The sequence below is a fragment of the Adelges cooleyi genome, unplaced genomic scaffold (assembly GCF_023614345.1).
Source record: "Adelges cooleyi isolate 19-005CV unplaced genomic scaffold, UGA_ACOO_1.1 ACOO_flye_CR_arks_rails_tigmint_CR_PRNA_376, whole genome shotgun sequence".
In the NCBI taxonomy this organism is placed as follows: Eukaryota; Metazoa; Arthropoda; class Insecta; order Hemiptera; family Adelgidae; genus Adelges; species Adelges cooleyi.
In genome coordinates this window covers 1,314,589-1,339,298 of record NW_026096053.1, presented here as the reverse complement: position 1 = coordinate 1,339,298, position 24,710 = coordinate 1,314,589, and the positions used below count along the sequence as shown (strand labels likewise).

At 36.3% G+C, this 24,710-nt stretch overlaps 1 protein-coding gene across 8 annotated transcripts in view; it reads left to right on the top strand.

The window, feature by feature from the left end:
* LOC126840170 (protein turtle) overlaps positions 1–24,710 on the top strand; it is a 75,260-nt gene that overhangs the window by 7,900 nt on the left and 42,650 nt on the right. For all 8 annotated transcript variants that reach the window (XM_050575738.1, XM_050575740.1, XM_050575737.1 and 5 more), the window contains exon 2: positions 18,030–18,073. The gene's annotated coding sequence lies outside the window, so the exon portion shown is untranslated. The remainder of the gene's footprint in view (positions 1–18,029; positions 18,074–24,710) is intronic.

The window sequence follows — 24,710 nt, the reverse complement described above, 5'->3', positions numbered from 1 at the left end:
CCCTGTTTATGGGATCTTGAACTTTTTAGATTTCTTCACACGTCTCCCCGGCTAGGTCATAATCTGCTTCCAGCTCACTCATACCATCTTTACAAATAAAGACATTCTTCATTTTTTGTTATATTCCTTTCATCGTCCCTTTGCCATGTTCAGCATGTTCTTCTCCATTTTCCTGCATTATCTTACAACATAAATTATCTACAATTCCAATTATTACATTGTCTTGGTTAAAATGTTGGTATTATTCTACAACCATGGTAATACATTTTATTTTCAAAGCCGTGTTCTTAATGCGAAAACTTTCATTGAACGTTTTTTAATTGTGTGGGCATAATATTTAAAAATTAACAGCTTTTTCTCGATATCATCTATTGTCTTTTGGCGCAACATGAATCGTGTTTTCCAAGTCTTTTAAAAACAAACAGAACTTTTGAGTCCATGCGGTCGAGATAGTTTGTACTTTCCAGAGGTCGCTTATAAGTGTATTAAACAGCTGGATATAATACCTAAATCACTTTGTCCAAACACGGAGTTCGCACGGTCGACGGAACTGTCGCATAACACCCAGTGAGTTGGGTCGAATCCCAAGGATCTCTTAAGGGTGAACAGCTACGGCGGTCATATAATCCTGTCTAAGCAGCTCGCCGGTTAACTTTGGCGGAAGTGTATTGTACCCACTAGGAATAAAAAAACCTCTCCGAGATCCTCCGGGAGAACAGCTGGCACGACGGCACATAAGTTTTGACGTGCTCGAGCGTGTAACGGATTTGGAAAGGAATAGGACTGGAAACGCAATAAGCCCTCGGTTAATCTTTTTCAATTTGCCAACCCACCCTAGTTATAGGCCCGGGTTTCCGCACTGTCGTTGCCGTATTATAGTAGTACTTGCTTTGTTGTGGTTGTTTTTTTCATTATACTTGGGTTTTCCGCAGGTGCTCGCTCCCATCTCCCGCGTCGCGACACGGTCCGTTTTTCGGTGAGAAACTATACATTTGTTTATACCTATATTGTTTGGTCAACGGAGTGGATTTGTCTAGCGCAACGTCCGTGTAATAAAAAGCCGCGGTCGTAAAAATGGGATGAACTCCCCCGCTGGGCTGCGGAGGGGGGTCGGACGTTTATTATCGGGTCTCCTTGGGCGGCCGAGGTGAAGCTTCTGTCATCGTGCAGTCGGGTTGAATGGAAATTTATGGGACGCTCACGACGGAATTTCGGTGCGTGGAGGGGCGGGCTGTGCTTAAGCGACAACGGTGGTGTGGTTTCGGGTGCCGCCGAATGTTTCCTTTAATGAGCGACCACGCCCGGACCGGAGGGGTGGTAGCGGCGTGTAGGCCCAGTGTTGCCAATTGCCAGTGGACCGGCGGGCAAACGAGGGGAAGGGTGCGTTGTTCGGTTGGCACCGCCGGCAGCATCTCCAACCGCTGCCGTCCCTAAACAAGCGTATACATAAATAGAACGTGTACAGTTTAATTATACAATATTTACCCTCGTTCCAGGGTACGTGCGTATATTTTGCGGTAAAAGCAAACCGGCGAACGCCTTAATTCGGGTTGTCATGACAAAGTGCCGTCAGAAATTCAGTGCGCGGCTAGTACACTCACACTATGTCTATATATTTTATACATACGTGTGAGTTGATTTCTAAATCGACCCTCGCCCGTGAAAGCTTAATTTGCGGGATTTGTTGTATAATTTCATCGTGACCCACCCGAAACGTACTTATGGCGAAAACTTAATCAAACGCTTATTATACACATTTCGGTTCATCGCCGTTTGAAACGTCTATGCGTCACAGTATGTTTTGTAGCAAAAAACCTTAAATAAAAGATAATTAAATATTACCGCACACTATAACTATTTTTAAAGTTCCAAATATGTATCTTTAGATAAAGAAGTGTCGATAAACAATACAAAAAAAAGGGAGGTGGAAATTACACTTCGACACGTAATTGTAAGTGTCTGAGTTGCTACGTGTGAGTGAATCAACAGTCTACAAGTAATTGAACATATTTTTATTATATTGTTAATTACGATATATGGGTAGCAACGGCAAGTAACAGACAGATGATCAACCCTACTCACGTCCTCCCTAATACTCAAAATATAGTTAGCGCATATTATTGCTTTTCCAATGCTCATATCGATATTTAATATTTCCGTCATCTATAGATTCTAATCAAAATCGTTCCTTTTAAAGTGATTTTATCATAATATTCAGTTATAATAATTCCTGATACCAGCAAAGTATTGAGGAACAGCTGCTGAATTTTAAATTTTTAAATTTTAGACATTCGATAAATGTACACTCATCAGCTTTACCATTTTATTGATCAATACTTACGAGAAAAACGAAGAAATCTTAGATTTTCAAGTGATTGAAAAAAAGGTCGATTTTGCTAAATTAAGTGCCACAAAAATGTAGAAACATTTGCGACTGGCTTATTGCGGGGGAGACGATAAGGGATGGAAAATCCCACGGTGGTCTGGTAATTCGGTAAACGACCGTTTACTCTGATAGCGCATGACACGTGCTAGGGAAAACATTATTGTTCCATCTGGAAGTTAATGAACTGTGAACGCTTCTGTGTCTGGAGCTAATGTTGTAAGCCCAATACCAGGAAAGGTATAAACGCAATTACCCGGCTTTAGGATAATTTTGACACTTAAGCCTCATTCGAAATTATTCGATTGTATACGAAAAACCGACAAATGTTTCGTTAGGTTGTTGGTGTATCGCCATAATTAATTTACTTTTCTCTTTGGTCGACTTCGAGTGGTATAAAAATGTACCAACTAGTTATTGAATTATTATTACACTACATTCACGGTCAATTGGCAAAAAGTTAACGGGAAATAACTACGCGTGGATATCATATTATAAACTGGTAGCTGTTTAACTGTAATTGTAGTTTTATACATCTAAACAAGTCATGTAATTTTAATTTTATTTTTAATGATCTTAAATGTATTATAATTAAATACTTATTCAGTGGCGTCAAGCCTATAACTGAGCTGAAGCGACTACTGGTCTAATATTATCAAGGGTTGGTTAAGTATTCGAAGGAAAACAACACTAATGCAGCCTAAAAGGTATTGTGAAAAGCTTGGGATAGATGGTTGTTTAACATTTAGACTTAACTTTTTGTAAAAGTATAGCGTCACTGAACAAAATACTTTAGCAAAAAACATAATACTTATTATTGCCATCACTCAGTGTAATGAAACTTAATTTATTTAGTAATTTTTATTTTTATGCTTTATATTATACACAAACAGTATATTTTTGTTCAAAAAGACCTATAGAGTTGCAAGTGTATATTTTTAGTAACTCTAGTCATAAATAATAATATTTATATAAAGTGAATAAAAAAACACAAAAGAATATATTACACTAAAGTGAACTGTATACCTTTACCGCTATGCAGAGTTGGCCGAGGCAGCAATTAAGCTAGTTAATTTAAAGGGGACGGGCAAACAAATTATGCACACATATACACATAATTTATACGTATATATATTTATATTACACAGCCGCTCGCATTTTGTTCCATACACAATATAATTATTTTGCCAAAGGTTTTGTTTTCACTGAAAATTAAAATCTCCGGGTTTTCTATAGTTATAATAATAATAACGGGGAAAAAAACTAAACATTTAGGGTTGATATTTTTTTATTTTCGAAAGGCAAGAAAAGTCTTTCGTCCTTTCCGATCTTTTCAATTCATTTTTTCATTATTTTAATATTTTTTTTCTTGTGATTACAAACTGTTTGATCTCGTGAATTATAATAAATATTACAATATTCATGATGTGGCCCCATACAGGTATTTGCTATTTGATAGACCATAGACTACGTCTCTATAGGTTAAATTATATTTGCTACGACAACTTTACCTCAAATAATTTTCCTACCCATCCTTTAGACTTCTTCCTTTTTCTATCTATGAATATTGTTCTTTAGTTATCTTTATTGCTTCTTTATCCTCTTTTTAGCCCAAAAAGAAAATATTACAAATTATTAAAATTGCAAGAGAAAAATTGTCTGGGTTGCGTATGGTTAACCAAATTCAATACATTTATTCGTTTAATACTATTATAACATTTTACAGGCCGTTGGGCGTTGCTTGAATAAAACAAAATCATTATTATTGCTTAAAGGTCCATACAAAATATAAAATACATTTTATAAAATTAAAAACATAATAAAAACTGTATAACCATAAAAATAGTCTGTTGTTTTAGTATTAAAAAATAATATATCGTATCTAGTACATTTTTTACCATATAAAATTTCGGATAGGGTACCTAGGTATATTACCAGTGTCCGTGAAGGACAATGTAAATATATATGCCCGTCTGGACACCTAGAAAGTCATTTAAAAAAGCCTGCGGGCCGTACGAGAAGTCGTGGGTGTTGTGTTCGTGTGTGAAGTCGTAAAGATTTTTGAATAACGTTCCGGTCTAATGATTTGGGTAGAGAAATAGTTAAATAAAAAAAATAAAAAATGTATATAATATAATATCATAAGATCATAATCGTGGGTGGGCGGCCTAGTCTGAGTATTTTTTTTTTTTAATGAACCTGAAGAGGAGTCCAAGAGGATGTTGAGACGAAGAGAAGACGGCTTATACAATATTATACGACAAATGGACGTCTGCTATATCGACTCGAATCAATTCCTTGTTCAAATATATAACAACTATGTACATATTATATAAGTTTAATCTATGCACGGCGTGTATGCTCTCACGACTGCTTGATGAATCTTGTTGGAATATTATTGTTTATTATTAACTATTAGTAGTTTAAATTGAATTATTGTCAGCGGACACATACGATGGGCGGTGATGATCCAACAAAATAATATAATTTAGCTGATAAACTAACCCAGACTTGAATCTTTTAATCAGAAACCGGAGTGACGACACGTATGCCTCGATAATACCGTTATTATTTTTTATTATTAATAAAATACTTATTTCTATCAACCTCCCATCCCGGACGAATTGAATGTGGTTTAAATTAAAAGAAGATAAACGCCCTTCGAGATTGACTTGTACACGAAGGAGTCGAAAAACCCCTATATATATACATACTTACTATCTCGAGTGTTCGACCGCAGTAATATATAGACTATAGTGTATTGTTTTTATCAAGTTTTCTACTTGTAACAAAGTGAAAGGGTTGATGTGTGTGTGTGTGACTTAATGGGAAGTTAATAACGCCCAATCTGATCAGAGATAAAAGAGTCGGGACGGGGAAAAAAGTAATAATGGATACCTACACATGTGTACTTTCAAAAAAAAAAAAGCCAGACAGGCCGTGAGAGATCCGATCCTTATGGCTATAGTGCACTGTGTTAATACGGGGCTTATAGGCAAGTATAATAATAATATGATTATAATAAAGGTATAGTACTGAGTTTTTTTTTTTTGGAATTCGTCGACGATTAGATTCGACTCACTGGCAGGATCAAAGAAGCCGCCGTCGGTCAACCCACACACAACCCTGTCTAGTCGGTCCTTTGCGTTATATAACCAAAACGAGTGGCAAGAATAAATAAATATATTGTATAAAACCAATAAATTAAACGCTTGGCGAATTGGAGGGTGGAATTAGAATGATATATATAATATTTTCGAAGGGCGGGAACGGCATGAACGAACGAATAATAGAATGCCTTTTTTTTTTCATTATTTGTATTGTCCCACACCTGTAAACGTTATTTATTTCACTTTTTTATTGTAATATATATATATTTTTTTATCCAAATTAAATTGTCTTTTGTACAATGGATTCGACAAAAAAAAAAACCCTTAAATGTCGATGAATGAAAATAAAAAAAATCGTAAAAATGATTATCGCTGAACAGTAAAATAAAAAAAATAACACACAGGTATACGACAGGCTACCTGTGGCTGGTCACACGGTGCGGTGTAAAAACTCCTCCTTCCCTACATTCGGAACTGTCGCCACAACAACAATAATAGTACGACCAAGACGAAAAGAAAAACATTATTGCAGTAATACATGTCGATACAAATTTGAATTTTAAAGGACTAACGCGATAAATGACGGGCTGTAAAACTAAAAGCAGTGACGGCACTAAAAAAAAAAAAAAAAAAATCTCTTCCTTGGCATTGTTATTGGTTTTCCTCAAGTACATTCCTCCGGCAAAGTCACGTCCGACTACTTTGCATTTGTCGTCGCGGTTGTAAACATCTCCTCCGAAAGTGGCAAAGGCGTTAATTCTACGCTTTACAAAAAGCTTGTCACCCGTCTCCTTCTCCGAGGTTCTTTATCTTCTAGTATAATATAAGTAGTATATTATTATAGTAAATTATTTATACACGCTCGAGTGTCTTTGTGTAATTTTTTAAATGAAAAACATATACTATATATATATATGTATATATATGTATTAATTTCCATCGGGGACACCATAATAATATAGTCCAAATGTAGGATTAGAGACAGCAACGACGTTTAAACATATATATATATATATATATACAAGAGACAAGCTGGTATTACTATATTATTTTATTTTTTTCCATAACAAAACCGCCGGATGTTACCTAACCACCGCAGACCGTTGTCGTGAATGGAACGACCGCGGGTACATAGTATGATTATTATATTATATTCGACGCTTTAAGTCCGACCGCTATTCAAACGTCATCTCTTTCGGGTTTCTTACTAATCTATCTCATCCTCACCGAAAATATTTTTCTCGGTCTCTGTGAATGAATAATAATAGTCGACAGAATTGAATTATACTATTTAACAAAAAACAAAAAAAATATATACATATAAACTTTTAACTAAATTATAGTACCTTAATACATTAATTCGTACAAGCTAGGCCAACTATAACCTAGTTGCCAAGATATAAAAGTCAGTAGCTTTTAACTATGCGTGCCGTTTTTAACAATAGTAACGTGCGACTTAACAAAATACTTGTAACCGTTCTAAGAACATAACTAGTATTGATTATAAATTGTTTTGTTGTCAGGCGTCGGCTGTCAACCAGGTAATAAAAATCTTTTTAGCTTTTTCCAAGATTTCCTTGGTTACTCAGTCAATAATATCTTTTTCGATCTGCGTTTGTTTTATAGTTTTCATTCATTTTTTTCTTATGTTGTCGTAAAGACTAACGAACATCACTCGTACAATACGTTGAATTTTTATTTGGCTTGCCCGTAAAATGTTAAAGAAAAATAAAACACTTCCCCTCGGACCCTATTGGTTCTGACCACATAATCGTTATGGATCGATACCATCAGCAAGATGGGCCGTTTCTCTCTTCTGATAGTATATTTTGTCAATGTAGGCTGTAGCTGTACTGTACCATAATATGTATAACTTGCAGGCGCCAAAGACCCGCCGAGCATTTTCTACTGCGCTAGTCGCGTGCTACTCTATCGGTCGTCTCGGCCTGATCTTTTTAACTGGCACGAATGTCCTCGAGAAATATCAACCGCAGTACAATAACAGTACTATGAAATAATAATAATTACGATTGTTTTACTAGATCACTACCGAGTAGCGGTTTTTTTTTTATTTCTGCGCCCAAAAACAATTATTGTTAATATCTCTGCGGGGCGGCCTATATAGCTTGAGTACGCGCAGCTCGATAATGATCTTTATTACCGTTGGCCGGTGTTAAAAAGCAGTATAATTTTTGTTTTTCGGCAGAGGGAGAAAACACACACAAAGCCGAAGCGCCGAAGCCACTGACCTCGGGAAAACAATATTACCGCACGGACAAACGTTATAACTTATAACGCGCCGGGCACGTTTTTATTATTTTTCTTTTTGTTCTTATTACATGTGAGGCGGAATGGCAAAACGGGATCACGTACCTATCTATATGTGTGTCGTAATGTCAGAAGTTTTCCTACCGAAAACGGCAGTAGGTCCCGACGATAATACAATATTATTAGTGAAACCGCAGCTAATCTTTTATTTTTCCGCCGAAGTAGCATTTGCGAAGGCTTCGGGAAGGTTTTGACCGTTTGAAAAGTAAGCAACTATAATATTAATAATATTATTATAACTTGCGCCGGCTGCGCTTCCGGTCGTCGTTGTTGACAGACTTGCAAAATAAGCAAACAAAATATATCTAGAAAAAATATTATATTATAACATGTGGCCGTCCGGTCGTGGGAATTCGTTTAATAACCGATTACTATATTATATGAAACTAATATATAAACGTCGGCACTTTATAATACTACCTTGATGATTTCGCGTTTATCGGGACGAGCCAAATATTTGACTATTTGAATAAAAAAAAAAAATTGTAAAAAAACGCCACTACCGATAAATGATGGAATATATCTTGCGATGTGACGTTATTGAATATTAAATATATATCCATTAGCTACCCGAAAAAGAATGTGGTCGTTCGGTTATAAGACCGAAAATATGTGCTTGTTCAAAAGATGTAATATTATTTGCATATTATAATGAAGCCGAAGAATTCTCAATCGCCCGCAGTATGATAAATGAAAATTCGATAATAGTGAAATTCGACGATAATATAATATAATATTGGGTGTTTAACGCGGGAAATGTCACTTGTCATGTATATGTAGAAAAAAAAACCAGAAAAGTGTGTACCATAACCGAGTGGATATTTTACGTGTGGACTTTGGTAATTTTTTTAAAGAACGTGTTACCGAAAAAGGAAAAATCGACACTTAAACGAGACCGAAGTGATGGAAATACTAAATGAAAATTCACCGGAATTATTGCGGCGGTAACGTCGACTTCGGAATGGGATACTCAAGAAAACTATAGTATTATATATTATGTTCACTCGGTATCCATTGGAGTCGGCTATATATCTCTTACGGAGTAATGAATTAATAACGACCGGAGCTAATAGCATATATATATATATATACATACACATCTACAATTATTGAAGTTTCATCAATTTATTCGACCGAGTTCGATATTACTTTCCGCTTACTGGCCGCTGTTGATATTATTATTCCGTAGCCAAAGTTCTCTCAAACAGTAAAATATATTATATAGCTACACCAATCGGCGTATATTGTTTGAAATTCAACAGTAGGTATTTCAAAGGTGGTTTTGTGCGAACGATGTAATTTTGACCGCTTTACCGACAAAAGCTGCGAATGCTGAACAGCACAACTAATTTTGATGATAACGTCGAATGAATTATCATAGGAGATTATTGTGCATTCGCATACCTACCTGGCTAAAACGCCAAAACTAATTGGACAAACTTCATTACGCTTATCTCAAATTATGTATATTCGTACCATTTCGCGACCTAATTGATAACATCAATAAGATAAAAAATAATAGTATAAAAATAACACATTTGAAAACAAGAATTATTATTATACATAATACCTACTCGGACTAGCTAATATATGATAGAAAAGTTTTATTTAATAATGCTAGTTTCAACTTTAAAACATGCATTGATTCGTCTTTACAACCTTCAATTTTGTTTTTGTTTTTAACAAATACAATACTACATAAATAACTTATACCATGCGAATTGTTAATTTGACAAATGACGTGCAATTAATTACAATATATTACGGATTTAACGCGTTGGGCTTGATTTTCTTTTCATTTAAAACTTTATTAAGCTACAATATAATATATAATATAGGTAGGGCGTCGACAGTTATTGATAGATGTTTACATAATAATCGCATAACACAATAGAAAACGCGCATAATGGATGCCGACGGTCGTTAAAGGAACTATTATAATATGTAATAACGACCAAAAAACAGCATAATATTAATATTGTCGGCGTTCAATGAAAATTTGATAATAAGATATAAATATGTGTGTATAGCAACTATAGAGATTTTTTAAATTATGCTATTTTTTGTTTTGAAATAAAAAAAGAAAGATAACTACAATAAGTACCGTGAAACAAGATTATCAAAGTTTAAATATAAATTTTCCCGAAAATATGTATTACATTTCATTCTGCAACAATTAATTATGATTTATATTCTAATTAAATGCGCCGTGTGTAAATTGCGGTAGGATTTTAAATTGTATAAATGTTTGATTTGAATTGCTTAAAACATAATTTCATAGTAAACGTATAGCCAGTTTCTTACTTAGGCAGATGTTTTATATTTCCTGCAAATCCGGACAAATCCGAGAAGCCATTTACTTTATTACGTTGACATTTTTTTTATTGTTTGAAATGTTTTCCCTGTATTTTTATTATAATTTGTTTTTGTTTTCTGATTTGTTTGGGCAAAATGCGAATTATATTATACAGTAATAACAATAATGACGCCTAAAGGAAAGTTCTCCCTGGGGGAAGAAGGGCGGCCGCGGTGTACGGCAAAGATGCATATTATAATTTAAATAAACGTCGTTTATCCTTTGTGTGGCGGGCGCAAAAAACGACGCGAGAGTAAAATATTTTTTCCCCTCGTAAATTGATATGATTTTTTTTTTTCGCCGTACACGTTATTTAGGAAACAATATCTCGGTTCGGCGGCCGGCAACTTACGTTGGAGGCGAGAGAAAAAAAAATTTACATTTAGAACATTTTTTTTAATTCGACGGCGTTTTTTTATCCAGAATATTGCGAACGTCGCATAATAATATCGCTTTGTACAATTCGTGTTTACGCTGTAAAATGCACAAAACGGACAAACACACGCCTTATTATAATATTATAATTGTAATTCGTATAGGTCGGCCTAATCGGCGGCAAGGGGTACGTTGGCGGGAGGGGGATGAACCGCCCACGCCGTGTGACGAACACCGTAAAAGGGGTGAAACGACACATCACACAGACTACTTTGGTACATATATATATAACGCGGGGGCGTAAACTCAATTAGCCGTTACCTGGTCAAACCCGATCAATTAGCTCGAGCGCGCGTGGAGTGTGTGCACACTACATATGTGTATAGGTATATACACCGAGACATTGATTAAACATACACATATATATATAATATGTACACAATAGCTCGAGCAAGTGCACGACAGGGCGGTGCAGTTACAAAGGTGTAGTAGGTACAATATTAAACGGCACCCCGGGGGCAAGGCGTAGAACGACCCTGTCGAGAATACCTATGCGTGTGTGTGTGTATAAATGTAGTTATACGGATCCAGGAACAACCGGGGGCAGAGGGGTAGTGCGGACTTGTGTGTGTGTATATTGTATTATTATATGTTTAATCCGGGTCGTATGCGAAGCGGAACGGAAACTGCGTGCGGGAGACACGGCCGTGTGTGTGCTTGCGTGTTTGCGACAATGATGTTATACCTATTCGGTGTCCTTCCCACATGTGGCCCTTCGGAGAGGAAAAAAATGTCATGAATTAATGACCAGAAGGGTTGGTTGGTTTATGCGTTTCACAGCGTTCGACCGACGGGAAAATGACCGGAATCTGTCGTTGCCCGTGTTATAGTACATCCGCATATATTATTATATAGTATATACATTTTGATATATTATTATCTTGTTGGCAAAACAATCGGACGAGGCACCCGCTAGAAAATACTTTTCAACTTGTTCCGACTAGAAGAAGAGGTCTCCTTCTCTAGCTGTAGGTATACGCTTTTTTATAAACCGACACCGCGACGCCCCTTTAAGGTAAGTTATCCGAAGAATACAGTGTACGCAACAGTCAATCTGGAATTCATGACCGTTTAGGTTTGTTGAATTTATTTAATGTACAATAAACGAAACCTATAAAGCTACGTTCGTTTACCTCCGTGTAGATTATTATGCTGTAGACTATAGTGTACAAAACACATGTTCTCCGATAGACGAGACACTTGCCGATTGATCGATGTGCACAATCGACCGGCAATTTCGAGGGTATGGCAAGACGGAAGACGTGAGAGGAAAGCGTATCCAGCACAAGCCAAGATGCAATAATGGGCGCCGGCACGTATCGTTTTGTACCGTACGCGGCCGGAGTGTTTGGCATGCAAAATCCGTGCGCCCTTTACCCGAAATCCTCGTGTACTGATTGTTGTCACTAGAATTACCGGTTGTTTTTCCGGTCCGCTTGACGTGGGACACGTCGAATTAAATCGGCAGCGCTTTGGGCATTGAATCCAAACGTGCGGACGCTGAATTTTTCTAAGGGGGGTGCTGCGGACACGAGAAAACATTATGGCCGGTCAGAAGGAGAGTTGTAAGTTTGTGAGTATGTATGTATATGTGGTGTGTGTGTGTTGTGTGTGTGTTGTGCTCAATGCGTATAGAACGGCACGGAACGTTATCGACCGGCGGACGCCGCCGACCGACGCGACGGGTGCCGATGCCGCCGAGCGCTGCCGGGTTGTCGCCCTCCTTTGCCGAAAAACCGCCCGGGCGGTGCCGTGCACCACCAGGATTATAAGTCGCAAACAACAGCCACAGCCCGGCCAACAGCAGTACACAACAATACACAATACGCACGCAGAACAACGTTCTTTGGCCACTAACACATCCGGCTAACACGCTGTTCGTACCACCGATTTCGGCCTACCCCAATCCCTCGTATCCGATGCGTGTATCGCTTTCAGCTAATGCAGGGTTGTATAGTGTAGAAACTGAGTCACCTCGAAGGTTAGATGAGTTCTCGTTTACAAAGAGCTTGAGAGCTTTTATAGGCCAGATTTTTAGAAAACTGTAAAAAGCCGGTCCAATACTTACTAATGATCCTGTAAAATCCGGACTTCGGATTTTAGAAAGACTTTTAATCACTGTTTTGAGTTTTTCTGGGTAAAAATAAACGTTAGCTAAAAGCCTCGGACGGAGGACAGGATCTGAGACTAAGTTGTGACAACAGCCATGTTAAGTAATATACCTTCTTCTTGGGTGTTATCGGCCACTAGGACCATTCCGTCACACACCCATTCCTCCAACTCTCCCTGTCAGCTGCTCTTTCTTTTCAGGTTAAGAGATGGCTGGCCGTAATTAAAAGGCCGTAATCACAAATGTATTATGTAGAAGACGTCACAAATAGCGTTAAGTATAGATGAAGGACTAGAAAAGCCGAACTAGCTGGGAAAAGTGATGAAGTAGAAAAAGAAGAATTTATCAAAGTTGATTTAATTTTACAATAATCAGTAGCTTGTGACTAACTGTTCTGGTTTTTTTTTCTCTCAAGTGACTATAAAAATGTAATTAATTAAATCAGATGTGAGTTCCTATGTCGAATATTAATTTTTTTCCTGTGATTAGAAGCACAATAAGTTAGATTAGCTGTGAATAATTCGTAACTCTTAAGTAACTTTTTCACTGCGTGTTAAATTAGTTACTACGATTAGTTACTTTTTTACATGAGTAATTTTCGGCGAGAAGAGTCTGAAATGACAGTATGTTTCATTATGTTAACCTAGCCCAACGGTTTTATTTTTAATTTAAAACTTATTTATTGATAATAGATTTAAGACCAATTAAATGAATAAAAACGAGTTGGATTCAAATCTATTTTTTTGCAATGTATATTTGTTTTAAATAACTATGATGTATGAATTTTATTACAATAATGAGTAGGTACTTCTGTAATATTCATAATTTATTAAAATAAAAAAATATGCATTTACTATATTTTGCCGTAGCTCTAACTTGTGGAGTCGTATGTATAATAATGTTTATGTATATCTAATAATTTAATGGGGGTTTTTTTTTTTACTCTGGTTTTTCCCCCAAGTCCCAGATAAAGAATACCTACCATTGTCTCTGACACGATTACTAAGCCGACATTCGTGCGAACATAATGCGGCAACATTATTTGCACCGTCCGTGCTCGTTAATATATTTAATCGACCGTTATGCCCCGCCGTGTCTTATAGTGATGAAAACTTAAGCGACTGCGGACGGACAGCTCGGGGGGGGGGGGGGTTGGCTAAGGGACAAGCCTAGGGATGCAGCAGAAGCGTGCGATATTTCATTGTCAAACGTTTCGTAGGAAATTAATGGAGTTAAATTTAAGAGTAAGTCGGAGAAACAGATATTAATCCTTTCCCGGTCGGACGAGGAGGAATTTTCACCTTGCGGTGCACAATAGAGGGTAAAACCGTTGGCCCGCGTCGCGACGGCCCTATTTAATATATATATATATTATATAATAAATAACACCAATTAATTAATATGTGTGACGACAAAATATTTACTCAACTCCGGTCTATTGTATGTATTATAATATTATATGATACTTGTCCGGCATCATATTATTGTATCTACGACGCTGTTATCGACCAAGACTCACGCTACCCATACTTGGGTCGGTCTACTCTCATCGTTCCGGTTCTATTCTGTTTGCATAACATATTATAATTTATATTATAAATATACATACAAATATGTATTGCTCCAATCGTTTCTCGAGTGCTCTATACGGTAGACCCTTAACGACTTACAAAAGTGTGAGTAGATATGTAGGTACCACTCGTATGACCTGGCCGACGGTATTCAATTACTTATACAACTCGTTATGGAATCCGTTTTATAAATAATATTATTATTATTATATAGGTTGTATAATATGCACTCTGCACATTAGGCAAATGAAGAATGTTCCAAAATAATTTATTAAAATGCTGATTTTTCCGTTGTTTCTTTTATCCAAATAAAATTATGTTGATAAACTACTACGTGACATCTTTGGCGAACATCCCCATACAAGACGATGGGTCACTCGAAAGCACATTTTTTCACATAAAAGTGTTGTTGTCTGAATTATTAGTGGACATATTCTAGATTCGTCAAGAACATTTTCCCGTCCCAGGGAAACGGAAGAAGTGCTTCAAGTGTCATGTCATTTCTTGCATGAAAATTTCGCAGAAAATACCATAGAATGATTTTTTTTTTATTACAATGTTATATATTTTAATGAGTTGCGCAATATAAAAGTCTGAATTTTGAAGATGAATGTAAAATGCATACAAATTATTTATCTGTCCTTAAGGGTTATTGTTTGCGGGTTTGCCCGTTCCCTTGTTGCAAATTAAAAACACCTAATTCGCATACTTATGGATGACTGGCATCGAGTGGTGTAGAATCATTTTTTTGAGTAAACATGTTTCACATTTCAATATATTATTTTTTGTCAACCCTGATTTCATTATCAAGCTGTATGTGTCATCAATTATCGTAATTCAAACATCAATTATCCATTAATATTTCATTACGATTCGTTGATGAAACTTTTATTACAATTTATTATTGTAATAATAATAAATAGTACTCAACAGTTATTAAGTTTTATTTTGTACACATTTTTACTTTGTATAACTACTTATTCAATCCACATTTTGATTACTATAACTAGTGTTATAAGTACAAACGAGGGGGAGGGGGGCTTGACAGGATTAAATGGAAACGCATAACGTGTGCTTAATGTGTATATTTAATATGTACATACTAACTAGAGTACCTAGTAGTTGTAGTAGGTAGTAGTATTTCAACCGATGGGCCATGGTTTGGATTTGCATACGATAAGGACGCGTTTTTGTTTTTCTTTAAAAAATAAACGTGCGGGCGGGCAACGACCATGACCGATTTTCCGCTGTTCCGGTCGACCGGTATAATACAGGCCGGTATAGTGTATAATGTGTATATATTTATACATACATATAAGATGAGTGTTTATAAATAGTATTGACTTTTTGTTTTCTTTTTTTCGTGCTTATGCAATTTTTACGATTTTGCATTAGCATATCTTATATTATAAATGTATTTTATCGACGGCAATGCGGTTCTATACGAGTAAGGCTGATAGCCAAACGACAGCATATAAAGTACACACACACACACACATGTACACACCAGAGTCCACAAAGTTTTTGTAAAGCGACGGAGCAAACGTTTCGCCGACGTCAATTACCATTTATTATATTTATACATAAACACGTGTAATTCAATACAGTCAAAATACCATAATCCAAAGACAAGACGGCAAAGAGGGTGGAACGATGTTCGCCGGAACAACCCTGTTATACATGGCGCATCCCTTGGACGACCGACCAAAAGAACTTGTCCTTTCCCTTTGTAATTCCGGGCCGCGGGTTATTTTCGTCTGTAAAAAAAAAAATCACCGTAAACGCTTTTGTCGCCATTTTATAAATAAATACTGACTGCCGAGTTCCTTGCCAAAAACCGTTAACCTAAATAATAAAGTTCTCCTCCCCGCGACCGCTTTGCTGTTCCAAACCCCGAACACAATCAACCGCATGCAAGATACTCCGCACTAGTCTAAAAGCACAACTGGTAGGGGGAGGCTACATTACCTAACACTCCCAAATTCATAAAATATAACATTTTCAACTGGTAATCACACTAATTAGCTCTGCTATCTAAAGAGCATTGATTCATTATCATTGTCTACAATATATAGTATTCTTATTCTCCTCCTTGTCATATATTATACCAGCAGCGTCCGCCACCCTGCTCTATCACCATTAGATACTCTATTTTCTACACACATACAATCCTTTACTCTAATCTCCCTTACCTGTTTTAATCTTTCTTAATTTATCTTATTTCTTTCGACTTGCCAATCCATCTCCGGTTCTTCTCACAGCTCCCATAAAGGGCGGAGGTTTAGGGGCTTAGGATACAAAAAAACCCCAAATTAAAATAAGTGCTTTTCAGAATACCTACATTTATTTTTTAGTGAGAGATTTGAGCGTAGCACTAAATTTAAAAATATACAACCGTTCTAAAAACATTTTTTTAATGTGCTCGTATTGATTTGAATGGGTTGACACGACGTTTAAAATAACATAATAATACAATCAAACATCTGGTATGAAGATTAAACATATTTATGATCACAAAAAAAAAGTAATAATCATAAATCGAAATCGCAGAATGCACTTGGACTAGGCGTCGGTCAATCTATTTTATTATTAATAGAATATATTATGTATAAACAGTTTTAATTATATGTAGTATATTTTATGCACACGCCACTCATGTCTGTGGCATATACATAGAGTTTATATTTTTAGTTTATTGTAATGCTTAGAATTAACAGCTGACCATACATGGGCTATTTTTTAAAATGCAAATCTGTTGTTTTTATAATTTGCCAAGAATAAATTCAATCATGTTGTCAGTGATCAAGCACCTGTGGAACAAGTAACAGTTTTTTTATTCAATACCATTTTCTTTGACGACTTCCCTTTTTTATTTTTCAAGATATCCTTTAGACCGGAAAACCTTTTACAAAAAAAAAAAAAAATCAGATTTTATTAGATTAAAAATGCATTCAATCATAAAATTGACTAGGCACAAAGAAATCCACGGGCGCCGTAATTTGTATTTTTTTTTATACCAGATGCGATGGCCGTTTAATTTTTTTATTTTCGTTATAATCAACTCGAAGCTTTTTGAGAATTTTACAAAATCCAGTTGATTGCAATCTATAAAGAGCACGGGCCAACAATTCGCAATTTGTTTTCAATTTTGGCACGACTGCAAATAGTATATACATATATTACTATGTTTTCATTGCTTACCAAGCATTTGTCACCACAGAATATATCGTTATAACACATTCAATCAACATTTTAGTACGTCATATTGCATACTTAAACCCTACCGAAGAATCGTTCGTTGTACCAATGTTAGAATTAAAAGTATATAGTGTTTAATTCTACTGCGGTTAAAACTCAAACTAAATAACCAACAGCTTACAATTAACACGAACAAGACTTTTAACTGAGAAATATCAATACAATGTCATATATAATAGTTAACCTTATATACTTATGTTTAACAATATTAAGATATTATAACAATAAGTATAACACACACATATATATATATATATATATATATAACATAAACACGAGTTTACAAGTTAAAATTTATTTTCCTTAAATTTGTTAACCGTGTTTATAATAATAATTTAAAAAAATTGTTTGTTAACATTAATGCGATAAAACCCAAACCGTTGAATCAAAACCCAAATCATTAATATTTTATCCCCAAGTTAAGCATTTTTATGCTTATACACAAATATATCTAATAATTATTTTTTTATTTTTCCAGATATTTTTTTGTTGGCCGGTGACAGTTTGACACAAGAAGATCAGGTGAGATGCTTTGTAATATCTACTGACGATTATGTGTGTTAGGTTTACATTGTTAACCAAAGCTAGTAATTAGCTACGATGTTACAAAGTTAAAAAAAATAGAAACTATACCTTTCACGTTACTTGTTTCACAATAATATTGAATTTATTTTTTGGGGAATTTCTACTTAATTTGTAATCTCCTAATTCCCGTTTTAGTCCCTTCACTTCATGTATTCATGTGTATATATTTGAATTGTACAGAAATTGGTAAACAAAAAATAATTACAATAAACAAGTACCTAATCAATAACTGGCAGTTTAACTAGATGCTTCAATCAATTAACTTATCGTTCATCTTTGATACTAAGTTACTGTGTATTTTGTGAATTTCGTGAAAATAAGATAACGCTTGCCTACAAATAATAATATTGTATTAAATTGATAGAGAAATCTCTTCGGGGAAACCCGATACGACTAGGCAGTATAAAATTCGCATAAAAGACCGTTCGCGACTTGATTAAATGTACTTCACTCCGGTTGCTTCTTCGGGGGGGGGGGGGGGGTGCGCGTACGAAAAATGTTTTATCGTCTCGGGTTCGCACCGGGTTTATGGTTTATCGTCACAGATCCATAAGTGTACGTATATACATTTCAATAGTATTTCTACATTTACGAGTATTTTATGGTTAAATGTACTTTTAAACATCATATATGTATGTATATTATACACCGCGGTAATGGAGCAACGACGCAAGATGGGATGGTAATTTTCGAAGATAGAAAAAGGTTTTTTTTTTATTCGAATCGACGACTACAATTGATTAACTATTCATCGTATACAAAACAATAAAAACAAGCACAGTAGAGGCCTTTCGGGATGATCTACACTGTATAAGAGCATATATATGAGTTAAACCACTGTGCTAGACCTGAAGAACAGAAGACTAGACATGAATTGGCTCTGTGCAGGCGCGACTACCGTGTAAAATGTGTCTTTCTATTAAATATTCCAGTACATTACTACTACAGCAGCTTAGGTAAATGTCAATTTTGTTTTCAACGTCTGAGAAATGTCACGAGGACGATGTTTATCCGTTAAGTGGATAAGAAATTGAAAACAAATATTATATGTAATAATATTACATATTGTACGAGGCGCACGAGAGAGGAATAAAGGAAACGTATAAAGAGTATATACATGTAATACCGTATAGATAGAAGGAAATATGTCAGGATGAAATGACGTGATAGAAGAAAAAAAAAGATTAGAAAGTGAACTATATTGTTTCAATGTGTGGGAGCCGTGATTCTCCGGAGGCTTGTAGATGGATGAGTACAATGTTTGTGTGTATGCAGTGTGTACACAATAACAACGATGGCGGTGGTGAACCAACACAAAGGTACTCTTCTCACGCCAGTAATAGAAGAAATCGTTCAATTATTGGCCCATCTCTCGGTATAATCTATTTTCCGTTAAGTTTTTCTTTTCTTTCGTCCGCCGCCCCATTTTCCGCTATAGTCCTCGCCGCCCGTCCGTGTACTTTGTATGTCTTGTACCGACGTGGGATCAAATTGAAAATGTATTTATATACGAAAGCGAAAAAAAAAAATCGAACGTGACCGAAATCACCACGAGGGGCTTACCGTGTAGCTTTAACGTCGGACTCGCCCGGTGCATGGCAAAAGCGTCGGCCGCACACCTGCCCTTGTATGTCTGACGGATTATTATCCAACGGCAAAAGCCACTCCGGACGTGTCTTCTTCAATGCACAATTGCCCTGAAAGAAAATACAATTATCCTTTTCACGTCCATGAATTATACCGGTCGACGCAGACTTCCCAGCTGGACCATACGAGTCGCATCTCTGTACACGGCAAAGCCGAGTTGGAAGTTCAACACGGAAAACAGCACCCCTTTATGGATTTTAAGTCCGGCTAGGAATAACTTACCGGGATTACCATGTGAAAGTAATGCATATTTGTTCCAAGCAGATGCACATTATGTCTTTGTAAACAATGAAAACAAAATAAAAGCGTTTTTTGTCTTTCGCAGGTAGGTACTGGTGAATGAACAATATGTTACGCGAATGTATAGTTTTTCTATTTGTATGTAACTAAAAATATATATATATATAATAAACGTTCAAAGCTGCTGATACACGATGTATGTTAAACAAAGAGTGTATATACGATGCAAATGGAAGCAAAAAGGAACAAAAAGTGAATTCCCATAATATAGTATAGCTGCGCTTTTTTCAGCGAATACAAGAAGAAAAAAAAACCGTGTCTAGCTAAATAAAATGTATTTCTGTTTTGTTATGTCTCTCACGAAAAGGCCCTCTTTTCTTGTACCGGCTCTTCTCGTGAACTACAAATGATTGTCTGCTCGTCCTATTCCGCTGGCCTTCCTCTCGTCAACCCCAATTCCGATTTTTTTTTGCCCAAGGCATACATCGACCATTTGAATACGTGGCCCTTGTCTGTCTGCCGGCATCGCACCCGTCCTCCGTATCCTCCCAAAGAGAAGGACGCGTTACAAAACGATACCCCAGGGACTACTGCTACATGTGATGGACTCGGAAGATCTATCAATCATCTTTGAGATGCTATAGTGATGTCCCGACCGTTTATGCTAATACCATGTGTATACGTAATAACATGCCAGCGATTGTATGTACTTATGATGAAATTTACTGCCATCAGCTGCGAGTTGAATTTCATTTCTTCTGTGAATTCATTGTGTTTCTTATTGAAAAGCAATGGCCGAAGGTATTCGACCGAAACAGCGTGAGCCGTGCACTTACCGTGAACACGGTAAATTCTACTAAATCAACATCAAAATGGCTGGGGTCCGAGAACTAGCTACTTTTTTTTTTTAGAGAACATCTCTGTTTGGTCACTGGGAAACGATACGTTTACATCTTTCGTTCAATATGTCGCTGGTCGTCCTGGACTAGAAACCCTTCATTGTCCAATTTTTTTTTAATTATATAATAAATAATTTTTTTATACAAATTAAATTATCAGGAATTTGGGAAAAATTAAATAAATAACATCTGGTGGACAGCAATATTCCTTTAAGAACTATGAGGCACCACATGAATTCAAATGTATTTATTTTTACAAAAACAAAACTATGTAATAAACATGTTGCATCTCTGCTACGATGGGCACTGAAGGGTTAAGCGGGATAAAATTAATATAGATACGTGGAACCGCAATGATGATTTTGGGCCTTTCTTTCAATAGTCGGTTCACTACACTTCCTGCCGTTACCGTCAATTAAACGTTACACGGAAAACATCACTAGGTCGTTACGGTATAGGCACAATCGTACATACGATACCATAAAGTTAGTATTATTTGTATTATTATTATTATTATTATTATTACACTGTATCGGTACAGACCATATCGTCTATTGTACACGTTACCGGTAGGTGCACGGATACACGGAGATTTTAATAGATATATATTTTTTTTTTCTGTCATCATATTTCCCGACATTGTAAAACGGAACGATCGGTTTTCGGTGCGATACAATTACTTGGAAACAACTCGCGTGTGTACCTCCTATGTATGACAAGAGAAAAGCATATTAAACATGATTGACGCCCGTAGTAGTATTTGTTTACACACCAAATCGACGGCGGCAGCGTGGCGTTATTCAAACGTGGGAACCGCTCCGGTCGATCCATTCAACCGTATGCTCTGCCCGTGCACAATGATCGCTGCTCTGCGGTGTGCACGCATTGTATAAATCGATCGGTTTCACGATAAAAAAAAACGGTCGATCGGTTCTTTTACGACCCCCCCCAAAAAAAAAACCTTTAAAAATTGTCTAAAGAAAATGTATACCGCTACACTGAGATTTTATAGCTTGGGTCGGCGAAGAGTCCAGGATGAAAGTTTAGTCTAATAGGAAATAATAGCCGAAATGTACAATGATTCTGGTATTAATAACTACCCTTTGCCGACTCCAGAGCCGGAAAATGGAGAAAACGCCACAACGATGAGCTGTGATTCGATTGCGTAAGAAGAGTCGTAAGAGCAACTAAGACAGGAGAGAAGTGGCGCGGAGGTCTGGAAGAGATAGCGGGGAATTTGTTCAGACCCATCTCAAGAAGAAGACGTTTAAATGATTTCCAAATGCGCGTTGATAGTTTGGTACAACCCGAACCGTTTAACCTTTGCCCGTGCAGCAGTAAATATAATATAATATAAATTATGTGTACACTATAATGTTGTACACACTTACCATAAGTCCATTAAAAGAATCCGTTTATCACGATGATTAATAATATAACCCTGTCGTTGCTTGTCGTTTAGCTGATGTCAACAAACGATTCTGAAAACGTCTTTTAAGTGGTCGTCTGATTTCAAAAGGCGTTCCGCCCAAGAGGGTGGGTAGTATGCTCTGATGGTTTTCCAAAAATAATAATATTAACACGAGTGGTTGTGAAGTTCAATGGTCGACGCCGAACATAAAAGCCCTCTTCGCCCTTGTAAATGTATACCGGATGTACCACTGGAATTAAGTAAACACTCAATAATTTTAGGTTAAAGCGAGGCGGGTTACTTTGAAGCTAATAAAATGTTATAAAGTTAAGATTTACATTTTATTTTGTTTACCGACATACCTCGTTGGTTTCAGTTAACCCATTTTGTTTTAGCAATCAACCAAAATAACGTTTGCTTTCAAAAGAAAATAAACTTTATAATATTTACTTATAATACTACTGTATTACTAACAAATATTGATTAGTCGGCCATACTTATTTATATAAACTCTGTTACTTGATGTGCCCAAATTAAGAAATACATTTTTTCATCAACAGCTGTGCAATTATTTATAAAATTATTTCAAACTCAAAGACAACTTTGAGTTGTGACAGATGGGCAAAATCTATCTGTTTCCTCTTGATTTATCTTGATCGTTATGTCGTTTTACTCGACAGAGTTTAAATAAATCATTAAGTTCAGCACGTCGTTATATTTAATCAAATCGCCTACCGTCGATTAAGTAAGAACAAGATGAATCATAATTTTCACAGAATACGGGCGCACCCATTTTCGGACTTATCGTCACACCGTCACGCGTATTCGGTGATTCAATGAAATTCTTGGATGTTCGCCATACGATCCGAAAGTATATACCGGTATTAAGACAAACCGATTCCACGCATAATTATTCATTCAACGAACGCGGATAGGGCAATATACCGGACTAGATGACTATGCTGCTGATGCTGGAACAGTCATTTCGCACGTTTACCGTTCTGCCTGTAATAACATTATGACATATGGATCGGTTTTCCCGGCAAAGCACTTAACCGTAATGTACCATATCAATAATTTAAAGCAGTCCAATACCGGTGCAATCGTATCAATCGTATATTCCAATGCAACGTGCAGCGTTGTTGATGTACCTTTCGGTTATATTCTATACATAATACTGTACTCTAAAGCCGAGGCGTGCCAAACGAGAACAACAATTATCATCATTAGCCCGCAACGATTTAATCGGAAAATGTAATGCATCGAAACGGTGTCGTGCATGTTGTTTGCTTTGTTTTGAACGCACAACAACAACAATATAAAGACCGTTGACAACACCCAAACAAGGTGCAGTGTACTAAAAAAAAAAAATTAAAAAACTGAGGGGGGGAGGGGGGTCGCACGTGCTAAAAACCATGAGCACCGAATTATATGCGTCGCTCGAGAGTCGATTGCTCTTGAGACAACGAGGCAAAAGTATGTAATTTTGCAAACTTAAATGGATGTCGCGTTGTTAAAAAAGATTACAGCCAGTTGTTTCGGGGAAACGGTTTTTTTTTAACCTACAAGAATAATAATAAGAGAAGCATAATCGCGTACATGCCATTTTTTTTTTTACTCGGCTGTTGAACTTGCTACTCGACGACGGTACGTGCGTTTTCCAAACGTTTTGACGTGCATCACTATATATATATGATATAATTATACATAGTGTGTGCGAACCGCTACTCGAAGTTGAAATCGAATACAAGTTAAAATGTTCAACCCGATGTAATGTACACCTAAATCGCCTGCAAAATTTCACAGACGGTGTGTGTCTAAAAACACAACAACGGATCGATAGAGTAATAATATTGGGTCGGGCAATCAAACCACGACGGCCAGGGGCGGATCTAGGGCTGAAAAAACGGGGAGGGGCTAGAAAAAAATTCGAATACATATAATGAATAGTCATTGGGCTAAAGCTTACATAATAAAAAAAATACATATCCTATTTACTAATATTGTATAATAAATAAATAAACGTTAAATTACACTTTTAATGCATACAGTTTAAGGGAAAGGACAAATCAAATAACACTTAAGTAAGTTATGTAGCCGGCGACGGATTGTACTCAAAGTACGATAGTTCTCTTGTATTTTACTTTTAAAACGAAATCCTATTTATTTAAATATGGTTTTATATTAATGCAGTGAAACCCGTCTAATGCGGACACTGAATAAGCCGGAAAACAGCGCTTTGCGTGTACATTTTCCTGAACGCCACGGTAAACTGCTAAATAAGGAATTTTCTTTCGGTCTCGTGCAATTCTATTATAGACTTGGGTTAATTTATATTTATATTTGTATAAGTGTCGTCACAGTGAAACCTTTCAAA